Source organism: Bombina bombina, chromosome 4 (assembly GCF_027579735.1).
Source record: "Bombina bombina isolate aBomBom1 chromosome 4, aBomBom1.pri, whole genome shotgun sequence".
In the NCBI taxonomy this organism is placed as follows: domain Eukaryota; kingdom Metazoa; phylum Chordata; class Amphibia; order Anura; family Bombinatoridae; genus Bombina; species Bombina bombina.
This window is the reverse complement of record NC_069502.1, coordinates 771,738,809-771,752,432: the sequence shown is the minus strand read 5'-3', so window position 1 is coordinate 771,752,432 and position 13,624 is coordinate 771,738,809. Positions and strand designations below refer to the sequence as shown.

Below are 13,624 nucleotides of genomic sequence, written 5' to 3'. Positions count from 1 at the left end.
GTGGAGGGGGGCGGGATCGTGGGCGGGGAAGTCCGGGGGGCGTGCGGGCGCGCGCACGTGCACGAGGGGGCGGGGCGGGCGCGTGCACGGGGAGGGAGCGGGTGGGAGCCGCTACACTACAGAAAAAATGTGTCCCAAAGCTAAATAAAAGTGGGACATTTAATCTAAAAAAATACCCCATTAGGTGTAATTTCGGTGGTGGGGGTTGGTGCATGGGTGGGGGGGAGCTACACTACAGAAAAAATTTCAAAAAATAAAAAAATAAACATTTAATTGTTCAAACTGGGTACTGGCAGACAGCTGCCAGTACCCAAGATGGCCCCCAATAAGGCTGAGGGGGAGGCTTAGAGAGCTGTTTTGGGGGGGATCAGGGAGGTTGGGGGTTAAGGGGGGATCCTAAACACAGCATATGTAAATATGCTTTTTTTTTTTTTTTTTTTTTTAAAAAAAACCCAAAAACTTTTATTTTAGTACTGGCAGACTTTCTGCCAGTACTTAAGATGGCGGGGATAATTGTGGGATGGGGGAGGGAAGGGAGCTGTTTGGGAGGGATCAGGGGGTGGGATGTGTCAGGTGGGAGGCTGATCTCTACACTAAAGCTAAAATTAACCCTGCAAGCTCCCTACAAACTACCTAATTAACCCCTTCACTGCTAGCCATAATACACGTGTGATGCGCAGCAGCATTTAGCGACTTTCTAATTACCAAAAAGCAACGCCAAAGTCATATATGTCTGCTATTTCTGAACAAAGGGCATCCCAGAGAAGCATTTACAACCATTTGTGCCATAATTGCACAAGCTGTTTGTAAATAATTTCAGTGAGAAACCTAAAATTGTGAAAAAATTAACGTTTTTTTTAATTTGATCACATTTGGCGGTGAAATGGTGGCATGAAATATACCAAAATGGGCCTAGATCAATACTTGGGGTTGTCTACTACACTACACTAAAGCTAAAATTAACCCTAGAAGCTCCCTACATGCTCCCTAATTAACCCCTTCACTGCTGGGCATAATGCACGTATTGTGCGCAGTGGCATTTAGCAGCCTTCTAATTACCAAAAAGCAAAGCCAAAGCCATATATGTCTGCTATTTCTGAACAAAGGGGATCCCAGAGAAGCATTTACAACCATTTATGCTATAATTGCATAAGTTGTTTGTAAATAATTTCAGTGAGAAACCTAAAGTTTGTGAAAAAATTTGTGAAAAAGTGAACAATTTTTTTTATTTGATCGCATTTGGCGGTGAAATGGTGGCATGAAATATACCAAAATGGGCCTAGATCAATACTTTGGGATGTCTTCGAAAAAAATATATATATATGTCAATGGATATTAAGGGATTCCTGAAAGATATTAGTGTCCCAATGTAACTAGCGCTAATTTTGAAAAAAAGTGATTTGGAAATAGCAAAGTGCTACTTGTATTTATGGCCCTATAACTTGCAAAAAAAGCAAAGAACATGTAAACATTGGGTATTTCTAAACTCAGGACAAAATTTAGAAACTATTTAGCATGGGTGTTTTTTGGTGGTTGTAGATGTGTAACAGATTTTGGGGGTCAAAGTTAGAAAAAGGGTGTTTTTTTCCATTTTTTCCTCATATTTTATAATGTTTTTTTTATAGTAAATTATAAGATATGATGAAAATAATGGTATCTTTTGATAGTCCATTTAATGGCGAAAAAAACGGTATATAATATGTGTGGGTACAGTAAATGAGTAAGACGAAAATTACAGCTAAACACAAACACCGCAAAAATGTAAAAATAGCCTTGGTCCCAAACGGACAGAAAATGGAAAAGTGCTGCGGTCATTAAGGGGTTAAAATACTTAAATGGATTAGTCAGCAGAATTTTGAGTGCCTAGGGCAGCACAAAACCTAAATACGCCCCTGGCACTACGTCAACACAGTTTGCTGAACAAAGTTCTGTGTGATATAGTACCTATGTCCAATTGGCTCAAGGAGTTAATGTTTTTAAAATACAGATTGTAAAACATTAGTGCACTTAAATTTGAGGGTAGTTTAAAAAAATCCAATATTTTTTTTTTGTAAAAAAACACAAACATGAATATGCAAATGCAATATGTTTTAATTGTTGTCCTTTCAAAGGCAATGTCAAAATGTTAATGTCCCTTTAATTTTACTACTTCAAATAAATTGATGTTTGTATTTTTTTTTAAACAAACTATATTTTAGTGTAAATCTATGTAAAACAATTTGAATATCAAATTTCACTGCCTTAAATGATAAGTCTCAGAGGTAAATAGAAAGGTCCACATTTTTGAAAGTCCAGACAGACAAGTTCCCAGGCAGGGGACCTATCCACCCATGCAGCATTTATCATTGTACAAGTATTTATTGTACAGCACTGCTCCTTGCTCTCATGCTACCAACTGCACAATAGCAAGGCTTGGCAATCACCTCAGACAACTAAGTCTGGAATGTTTGACATACGCAACCTCCAGGGGTGTTGCTTTGTGGGAAAAGAGACCAGGGGCTTTAGCCCAAGGCTATATTTGATGCCACCAAAACTTGGCCCCTCCCAAAACCCTACCCCCATAATTCCCTATGCCCAACCATCAAGATGAAATACAGTCACACACACACTACACACAGTCTCTCATGCAGTGTCACACACAGTCTCTCTCACACACAGTTTCTAAATCTCTGTCCCTCACAAATACAAAATTATATATAGTCTTACACACACTAACACACAGGAAAGTGCAGAAGAAAAACACCAACATATGCACACACACAAATGTAAACACAAGCACCATCAGACAAGTCAATGTACATACAAACAAATCCACAAGCATTAAACATAAATCTCCAAACAACTATATAAAAATTCAATAATCTAGGTCCTAAAAAACTTTGGCTTCATTCAAAGCTTAAAGGATTCCAAAACTTTAGTATTTTTTCTACCAACTGATTATCAATATCATATGTAACACGTTTACATATCCTCACATACCTATTTGTTCTCTGAAACAAAGTTTCTAACCATTAGAAAAATAATTGCTTATTTTCGGCAATTACGTCATATTAGCCAACACTCAAATATGGGAGGCGCTTGATACAACAAACTTTCCAATAGTAATTACAATAATTGCATCTCATTAACTTGCGATGTTGTCACCATGCGCATATCTTTTTGTCTACCCGCGCATGTGCATATTCATTCACTGACTCCACATTTAGCCATACAATGGTATGGGAATAACGCAACCGCATGCGCATAGAAATCGCACATAGCATCGAAAATTCGCCATGTTGATAACTGGAGTTATCAGTCTCGATTGGAGGATTAGAAGTTATTGCCGGCGGTGGGTTCAGAATTCAATAAAATTTCGGATGAAGATTTCTCATAAAGGGTAAAAATAAGAAGCACAATGATAATTACAAAAAGTTTGTATTTATATTGATCTGGCTATTGGAGGTCACTTTTTTGATCGGTTTTGTGTCCCTTTATCATATATTGCTTAACTTTAGCACTAGACAGATTTGACATTCAGAAATTAACCTATTCAGAACCTAACAAAGTTAGAAGCTTCATTTAAAAAAAAAAAAAACATAATTTAAAGCCACATTTTTATAAATTTGCGCCACATCTGAAAATCTCAGCTCTCGGTGCCTCCTATTCTCCATTACAGCCAAATATATAGAAAGATAATGCAGAAAGTTGCTTACAAGAACACTATAAAATTACCCATTGTCACTACTAGATTAAGTTATTCGAAACTGATTTAAAGGGGTAGATATATCAAACCCCAGGCGGACATGATTCGCAATAGCGAATCATGTCCGCCCTGCATCACTAAAGAAATGCTTGTGCAATGCTGCCCGTGCACATTCACAGCCAATCGGCCGCTAGGAGGGGGTGTCAATCATCCAGATCGGATCACGATGATTGCAGTCCACCACCTCAAAGGTGGCTGACAAGTTAAGGAGCAGTGGTCTTAAGACTGCTGCTTCTTATCGCCTGTTTCCGGCAAGCGCGGAAAAAGCATCATCTGCTGCTTAGTAAATATACCCCATAGAGTAAGTTTGCTCTTCAAACTTAGTGAATCAGCACCATATAATAGCATATTGCATATTATTATAGGGATTAGAGTATTTTATCTAAATGGAGTTGTTTAAATAATTGGATTTATGGAACTGTGCATTTTCTAATTTATTATACATTCTATGTTACTTTAGTATAGTAGAATTTCCCTTTTGTCTTGTAACAACCCTGAATCATATAGCCAGCTCCACTGCCACCTAAAGGTGCCTTAAAATTAAGAGTAAAAAAAAATAGAATATGTATTAAATTAATTATTAAATTTAGAATTAGCAATCCAATATTTAGCTTAAAGCCCACTTTTAAAAAAAATAAAATGGAAATATCCCTTGCAAATTGTTTATACCTTATATACATAATTCTAATGGGATTTTCATAATCATCTACTGTTGAGAGCTGAAACCATAAGCGCCTCCATGCCCATCAAACCCAAGACACCTTCCAGCACCTGAGCACTAAATAATCTCCCATAAATTGCGGCATCTTTACAGTAATTTTGAAAAACACAAAATCAAAGGTTTATAGAGAGATTTCTTGAATCTCCCTTTTTCCAACACCTGCAAACTTACATCTTGCAGTATGATCCCCCAAGTCAAGCCTCAGCTCAGGTTCTAAGTCAACTGCTCCATGACCCTTAATTGCCACCCTTCTCTCTTTACAAAAGGCTGTTTAGGGTACAGGGATACATCATGTGTGGGGGAAATAAATAAGAGGCCAGAGCCAGCAAGTGGCTGTCACTCTGGAGTGATGCTGTTTTGTCCCTGGATTGATGCAGTCTATGGGCTCCATTTATGAAGCATCGGATGCTGCTTTGGAAGCCTATCGTTTCAGGCTCGCCTGAAACGGAAGTTAAGAAGCAGCGGTCATAAGACTGCTGCTCCTAAACCTGTCCGCCACCTTTTAGGTGGCTGATGGAAATCCTTTTGATACTATAGAGATGATTGACAGCCCCTGCTAGGACTGATAGGCGGCATTACACAAGCATTTCACTAGAAATGCTTGTGCAATGATTGTCAGAGTTTTTTCCCTGTTTTGTTTGCCATGTGCTGCTGGCATACATTTTACTCACCTCTCTTGCTGACTCTGGTGCATACTGTGTGATGCTGCTCATTTCCTGCACTTCCTTTTATGGCCAGACTGGTGTACATCATCCGTGTGAGACAGGATGCAATCTCAGAATTGTGATGTCATCACTTACTATTTAAAGGTCCTGTCACGCTCAGCTGCTGGGAAGCTCTGCAGTCCTCTCTGTGTGCTTGATTGACAGGTGTCTGAGCCACCCCTTCCTGATGATGTCACAACCAGGCTTTTTATTCTGGCTTCCTGTTTCTCCAGTGTCCGTTTGCTTGTTCACTTTGAGGCTTCTGTTAGGATTTCGCTGAGGAATCTCTCTAACTGCTGCTTTTCTGTTGCCAATCTCTTCAAGGACTTACTATGCTGCATTAACCTTCAACCTCCTGAATACCTGTCTCCAAACAATGCAAGTACTGTTTGTTTTGTGAAACTTTCAAACTTCCTGTTTACCTGCTGCAAACCCTGCATATTCAGACTACTCTGTGTAGTTCAAACTATTCAAATACTGTTATTTCTGTGAATCCTTCAATCTGCATGTTTACCTGTTTCCAAACTCTGCAAATACTATTATTCTGTGTACACCTTCAAACTGCTGGATATCCTGTTGCCAATCTCCACAAGTACTGATTATCTGTGTTAACCTTCAAACTACCAGCTTACCTGTTGCTATCACTGCAAGTTCTTACAACACAGTGTTAACCTTCAAACTACCTGATTACATGTTATTAATTCTGCAAGTTCTGACTACACAGTGTTTACCCTCAAACTGCCTGATTACCTGTTGCATACTCTGCAAAGACTGTCTACACAGTGTTAACTCTCAAACTGCCTGATTACCTGTTGCATACTCTGCAAAGACTGTCTACACAGTGTTAACTCTCAAACTGCCTGATTACCTGTTGCATACTCTGCAAAGACTGTCTACTCAGTGTTAACCCTCAAACTGCCTGATTACCTGTTGCATATTCTGCAAAGACTGTCTACACAGTGTTAACCTTCAGACTGCCTGATAACAAATGACCTACTCCTGCATTATTAACTGTTTCCTGTTTTACCCTTCTTCTGTCTGAGTATAAGTGACTATCCCTCCTCTCCTGATTCTGTAGAAGGCATTTCCTGAAACCAGTTCCTTATTCAGAAGTCTATCTGGCTGATATCATGAATTACTTTGGCACAGGCTAACCCTGCTCCATATCGTGAGTACTTTGTTTTTTGGAGGTTGTCGTGGGGTCACGTCCTGGATTAAACTCAGAGTGCAAGGGTGTTGTTTAAGTTCGCCCTTGCATTTGGGTCTACTTCTGGATATTTCCTAACCTGACAGGTCCTCTGTTCAGTATGCTTTGCCCTTGCGTTGTCTCAGACCTGTTTGTGAGTACTCCTGTGTATTACCTGGCTGTCTGACGTCCCTCCTGGTTCTTGATCCCTGGCTTGTTCCTGACTCTGCTGTTCTCCTTGTTCCTGATTCCTGCTCGCCTGACTACTCACTTTGGCTCCTGACTCGGCTTGTCTCACTATTCGCTTTGGCTCCTGACTCGGCTCGTCTGACTACCAGCTCTGGTTTTGATTCCTGGCTTGTTATTTGACTTGTGGACTTTTTATTATTTTTTGCTATTAATAAAGGTGTGATTATTTTTTCACTTCTCGTCTCAGTCTGATCCCTGGCATCCTGATAATGATAAATGCCAACAGCGTATGCTGTCGGTATTTAGGGATGTTGAGCGGACATAATTCGCTGCTCAACATATAGTAAATCTACCCATATGTGTGGTTTCAGTGTGCAGTTGTATGGGGAAGGGCACTGGTCAGCTAGAGGTGCTCTTAGGAAATGGTGGTCCTCATGCCATATGCTGCACCACTGTTCTCGGCTTCCTATTGTGCACTGTAAGTAACATGCTACTCCCAAGTTCTCGCTCTCTGTATTAAGCGCGGGACTCAGGAGGCCATTCAAAAAAATGGTAACATATTAAAAATAAATAATGTGTATTCAAAAAATGCAGTGGTGCCTGACAGCTTGGGGCCTTTCAGAAAACATTTGGGGCTCCAGCACCAATCAACTTCCCCCTAATTTCGCCAATGACAGCCTCTGAGGTTGTGGACAGATGAAGAAGTTGCAGTCTTATGACCTCAGTTCTTGTGGTTGTAGGTTTACATGAGCGCTCCTTCACAGCAAAGACTCCAAACCTGCATCTTCAGCAAATCATTTTTCTCTTGTAAGGTGTATCAAGTCCACGGATCATCCATTACTTGTGGGATATTCTCATTCCCAACAGGAAGTTGCAAGAGGACACCCACAGCAGAGCTGTAATATAGCTCCTCCCCTAACTGTCATAGCCAGTCATTCTCTTGCAACTCTCAACAAGCTAGGATGTTGTAGGAGAGAGTGGTTAAATATAGTTAGTTTATTTTCTTCAATCAAAAGTTTGTTATTTTTAAATAGTACCGGAGTTGTGCTATTTTATCTCAGGCAGTAAATAGAAGAAGAATCTGCCTGAGGTTTCTATGATCTTAGCAGGTTGTAACTAAGATCCATTGCTATTCTCACATATGTCTGAGGGGATTACACAGATGAGGTAGCTTCAGCGAGAGAATGGCGTGCAGTTTATTCTGCTATCAGGTATGTGCAGTTATAATTTTTTCTAGAGATGGAAAACAATAGAAAATGCTGCTGATACCGGATTAATGTAAGTTAAGCCTGAATACAGTGATTTAATAACGACTGGTATCATGCTTACTCCCAGGGGTAATACCCTTATGATATTGTAATATAAACGTTTGCTGGCATGTTTAATCGTTTTTATATATGCATTGGTGATAAAACTTTATTGGGGCCTAGTTTTTTTCCACATGGCTGGCTTAAACTTTGACTAGAAACAGTTTTACTGAGGCTTTCCACTGTCATAGTATAAAAGTTACAGTTCGTGCAGTTAAAATTACAAACTGTGACATCCAGCTTCCCTCAGGAGTCCCCTGTATGCTATAGGACATCTCTAAAGGGCTCAAAGGCTTTCCAAAGTCGTTTATTGGGGAAGGTAGGACCACAGCTTGCTGTGGCAGTTGGTTGTGACTGTTAAAAAAACAAAAAACAAAAAAAAAACGTCTATTTCGTTTTTTTGATCCGTTTTTTGAACTAAGGGGTTAATCATCCATTTGCAAATGGATGCAATGCTCTGCTAGCCTATTACATACACTGTAAAAATTTTGTTTGATTTACTGCATTTTTTCACTGTTTTTCAAATTCTGACAAAATTTGTTTCTCTTAAAGGCACAGTACCGTTTTTTATATTTGCTTGTTAACTTGATTTAAAGTGTTTTCCAAGCTTGCTAGTCTCATTGCTAGTCTGTATAAACATGTCTGACATAGAAGAAACTCCTTGTTCATTATGTTAAAAAGCCATGGTGGAACCCCCTCTTAGAATGTGTACCAAATGTACTGATTTCATTTTATGCAATAAAGATCATATTCTGTTTTTAAAAAAATTATCACCAGAGGAATCTGACGAGGGGAAAGTTATGCCGACTAACTCTCCCCACGTGTCAGACCCTTTGACTCCCGCCCAAGGGACTTACGCTCAAATGGCGCCAAGTACATCTAGGGCGCCCATAGCGTTTACTTTACAAGACATGGCGGCAGTCATGGATAATACACTGTCAGCGGTATTAGCCAGACTACCTGAACTTAGAGGTTAGCGAGATAGCTCTGGGGTGAGACAAAATGCAGAGCATACTGACGCTTTAAGAACCATGTCTGATACTGCCTCACAATATGCAGAAGCTGAGGAAGGAGAGCTTCAGTCAGTGGGTGATGTTAATGACTCAGGAAAGATACCTGATTCTAATATTTCTATATTTAAATTTAAGCTTGAACACCTCCGCGTGTTACTTAGGGAGGTTTTAGATGCTCTGAATGACTGTGATACCATTGCAGTGCCAGATAAATTTTGTAGACTGGATAAATGCTTTGCAGTGCCGGTGTGTACTGATGTTTTTCCAATACCTAAAAGGTTTACAGAAATTATTAATAAGGAATGGGATAGACCAGGTGTGCCGTTCTCTTCCCCTCCTATTTTTAGAAAAATGTTTTCCAATAGACGCCACCACACGGGACTTATGGCAGACAGTCCCTAAGGTGGAGGGAGCAGTTTCTACTCTAGCAAAGCGTACTACTATCCCTGTCGAGGACAGTTGTGCTTTTTTAGAGCCAATGGATAAAAAATTAGAAGGTTACCTTAAGAAAATATTTATTCAACAAGGTTTTATCCTACAGCCCATTGCATGCATTGCCCCTGTCACTGCTGCGGCGGCGTACTGGTTTGAGTCTCTGGAAGAGGCTTTACAGGTAGAGACTCCATTGGATGACATACTTGGCAAACTTAGAGAACTTAAGCTAGCCAATTATTTTATTTCTGATGCCATTGTTCATTTGAATAAACTAACGGCTAAGAATTCTGGTTTTGCTATACAGGCGCGCAGAGCGCTATGGCTTAAATCATGGTCAGCTGACGTGACTTTAAAATCTAAGCTACTTAACATTCCCTTCAAGGGGCAGACCCTATTCGGGCCTGGTTTGAAGGAGATTATTGCTGATATCACGGGAGGAAAAGGTTGTGCCCTTCCTCAGGACAGGTCCAAATCTAGGGCCAAACAGTCTAATTTTCGTGCCTTTCGAAACTTCAAGGAAGGTGCGGCATCAACTTCCTCTAATAATAAACAAGAGGGAACTTTTGCTCAATCAAAGACGGTCTGGAGACCAAACCAGACCTAGAAAAAAGGTAAGCAGGTCAAAAAGCCTGCTGCTGCCTCTAAGACAGCATGAAGGAACGACTCCCTATCCGGTAACGGATCTAGTAGGGGGCAGACTTTCACTCTTCGCCCAGGCGTGGGTAAGAGATGTTCAGGATCCCTGGGCGTTGGAAATTATATCCCAGGGATATCTTCTGGACTTCAAAGCTTCCCCCCAAAAGGGAGATTTCACCTTTCACAATTATCTGCAAACCAGATAAAGAGTGAGGCATTCTTACACTGTGTACGAGACCTCCTAGTTATGGGAGTGATCCATCCAGTTCCAAAGGAGGAACAGGAACAGGGTTTTTACTTAAATCTGTTTGTGGTTCCCAAAAAAGAGGGAACCTTCAGACCGATTTTGGATCTAAAGATCTTAAACAAATTCCTCAAAGTTCCGTCGTTCAAGATGGAAACTATTCGTACCATCCTACCACTGATCCAGGAGGGTCAATATATGACTACAGTGGATCTAAAGGATGCTTATCTTCACATTCCGATACACAAAGATCATCATCGGTTTCTCAGGTTTGCCTTTCAAGACAGGCATTACCAGTTGTAGCTCTTCCCTTTGGATTAGCTACAGCCCCAAGAATCTTTACAAAGGTTCTAGGGTCGCTTTTGGCGGTCCTAAGGCCGCGGGGCATAGCAGTAGCCCCTTATTTAGACGACATCTTGATACAGGCATCAAACTTCCAAATTGCCAAGTCTCATACGGACGTAGTACTGGCATTTCTGAGGTCGCATGGGTGGAAAGTGAACGAGGAAAAGTGTTCTCTATCCCCACTCACAAGAGTTTCCTTTCTAGGGACTCTGATAGATTCTGTAGAAATGAAAATTTACCTTGACGGAGTCCAGGTTATCAAAGCTTCTAAATTCCTGTCGGGTTCTTCATTCCATTCCGCACCCTTTGGTGGCTCAGTGTATGGAAGTAATCGGCTTAATGGTAGCGGCAATGGACATAGTGCCGTTTGCACGCTTACATCTCAGACCGCTGCAACTATGCAGGCTCAGTCAGTGGAGCGGGGATTACACAGATTTGGCCCCTCAACTGAATCTGGACCAAGAGACCAGGGATCCTCTTCCCTGGTGGCTATCTCGGGTCCATCTGTCCAAAGGTATGACCTTCGCAGGCCAGACTGGACTATTGTAACAACAAATGCCAGCGTTCTAGGTTGGGGTGCAGTCTGGAACTCCCTGAAGGCTCAGGGATCGTGGACTCAGGAGGAGTCTCTCCTTCCAATAAATATTCTGGAACTAAGAGCGATATTCAAGGCTCTTCAGGTTTGGCCTCAGTTAGCAACTCAGATTTCAGATAGTACATCAGATTTCAGTCGGTCAACATCACGACTGTAGCTTACATCAACCATCGAGGGGGAACAAGAAGTTCCCTAGAGATGTTAGAAGTTTCAAAAATAATTCACTGGGCAGAGATTCACTCTTGCCACCTATCAGCTATCCATATCCCAGGTGTAGAGCACTGGGAGGCGGATTTTCTAAGTCGTCAGACTTTTCATCCGGGAGAGTGGGAACTCCATCCGGAGGTATTTGCACAACTGATTCTCCGTTGGGGCAAACCAGAACTGGATCTCATGGCATCTCGCCAGAACGCCAAGCTTCCGTGTTACGGATCCAGGTCCAGGGATCCCAAGGCGAAACTGATAGATACTCTAGCAGCGCCCTGGTCTTTCAACCTGGCTTATGTGTTTCCACCGTTTCCTCTGCTCCCTCGACTGATTGCCAAGATCAAGCAGGAGAGAGCCTCAGTGATTCTGATAGCACCTGCGTGGCCACGCAGGACCTGGTATGCAGATCTAGTGGACATGTCATCCTTTCCACCATGGTCTCTGCCTCTGAGACAGGACCTTCTACTTCAGGGTCCTTTCAACCATCCAAATCTAATTTCTCTGAGGCTGACTGCCTGGAGATTGAATGCTTGATTTTATCAAAGCGTGGCTTCTCCGAGTCAGTTATTGATACCTTAATACAGGCACGAAAGCCTGTCACCAGGAAAATTTACCATACGGTATGGCGTAGATATCTTTATTGGGTTACTCATGGAGTAAGGTCAGGATTCCTAGGATTTTATCTTTTCTCCAAGAAGGTTTGGAAAATGGATTGTCAGCTAGTTTCTTAAAGGGACAGATTTTTGCTCTGACTATTCTTTTGCACTAGCGTCTGGCAGATGTTCCAGACGTTCAGGCATTTTGTCAGGCTTTAGTTTGAATCAAGCCTGTGTTTAAACCTGTTGCTCCACCATGGAGTTTAAATTTGGCTCTTAAGGTTCTTCAAGGAGTTCCGTTTGAACCTCTTCATTCCATAGATATCAAACTTTTATCTTGGAAAGTTCTTTTTTTTTATTTATTTTTTTATTTTGGTAGCTATTTCCTCGACTCGTAGAGTCTCTGAGCTATCTGCCTTACAATGTGATTCTCCTTATCTGATTTTTCATACGGATAAGGTAGTCCTGCGTACCAAACCTGGGTTCTTACATAAGGTGGTATCTAACAAGAATATCAATCAAGAGATTGTGGTTCCATCCTTGTGTTACACAATCTGGACGTGGTCTGTGCTTTAAAGTTTTACTTACAAGCTACTAAAGATTTTTGTCAAACATCTGCTTTGTTTGTTGTCTACTCTGGACAGAGGAGAGGTCAAAAGGCTTTGGCAACCTCTTTTTCTTTTTGGCTAAGAAGCTTAATCCGCTTAGCCTATGAGACTGCTGGACAGCAGCCTCCTGAAAGGATTACAGCTCATTCCACTAGAGCTGTGGCTTCCACTTGGGCCTTTAAAAATGAGGCTTCTGTTGAACAGATTTGCAAGGCGGCGACTTGGTCTTCACTTCATACTTTTTCAAAATTTTACAAATTTGATACTTTTGCTTCTTCGGAGGCTATATTTGGGAGAAAGGTTTTACAGGCAGTGGTTCCTTCCATTTAAGTTCCTGCCTTGTCCCTCCCTTCATCCGTGTACTTTAGCTTTGGTATTGGTATCCCACAAGTAATGGATGATCCGTGGACTGGATACACCTTACAAGAGAAAACACAATTTATGCTTACCTGATAAATTTATTTCTCTTGTGGTGTATCCAGTCCACAGCCCGCCCTGTCATTTTAAGGCAGGTAATTTTTAAATTTAAACTACAGTAACCACTACACCCTATGGTTCCTCCTTTCTCGGCTTGTTTTCGGTCGAATGACTGGCTATGACAGTTAGGGGAGGAGCTATATTACAGCTCTGCTGTGGGTGTCCTCTTGCAACTTCCTGTTGGGAATGAGAATATCCCACAAGTAATGGATGATCCGTGGACTGGATACACCACAAGAGAAATAAATTTATCAGGTAAGCATAAATTGTGGGTTTTTTTTTTTACGATAAATCTTTTTTATTGAAATCGCAAATATTACAGTTACAAAATCATACAGTAGAAGGAAATTTCTTTTACAAGAATAACTCAACAACTAACATAAATAAGAACATTAGTACAAATAAAAAACAGGAGCATATGATCACAGTACATTCTGGCATAAACAATTAACACAACCAGTACCTTAGTACGATTCAGCTTAGTGTAATTAGCATAAATCTTGTTCCCAAAGAAATATCACATCTGCAATGAAGTCCTTTTTACCAACATAAGTGTAATGGATTTTCTCCAATTCTAAAATATGATTAACTTCTCTCATCCACATCTCATATGATG

The 13,624-nt window shown here is 40.9% G+C and overlaps 1 protein-coding gene across 1 annotated transcript in view; it reads right to left on the bottom strand.

Annotated features, from left to right (window-relative positions):
* Positions 1 to 13,624, bottom strand: part of DISC1 (DISC1 scaffold protein) — an 831,610-nt gene that overhangs the window by 348,280 nt on the left and 469,706 nt on the right. The gene's annotated exons all lie outside the window — the stretch shown is intronic.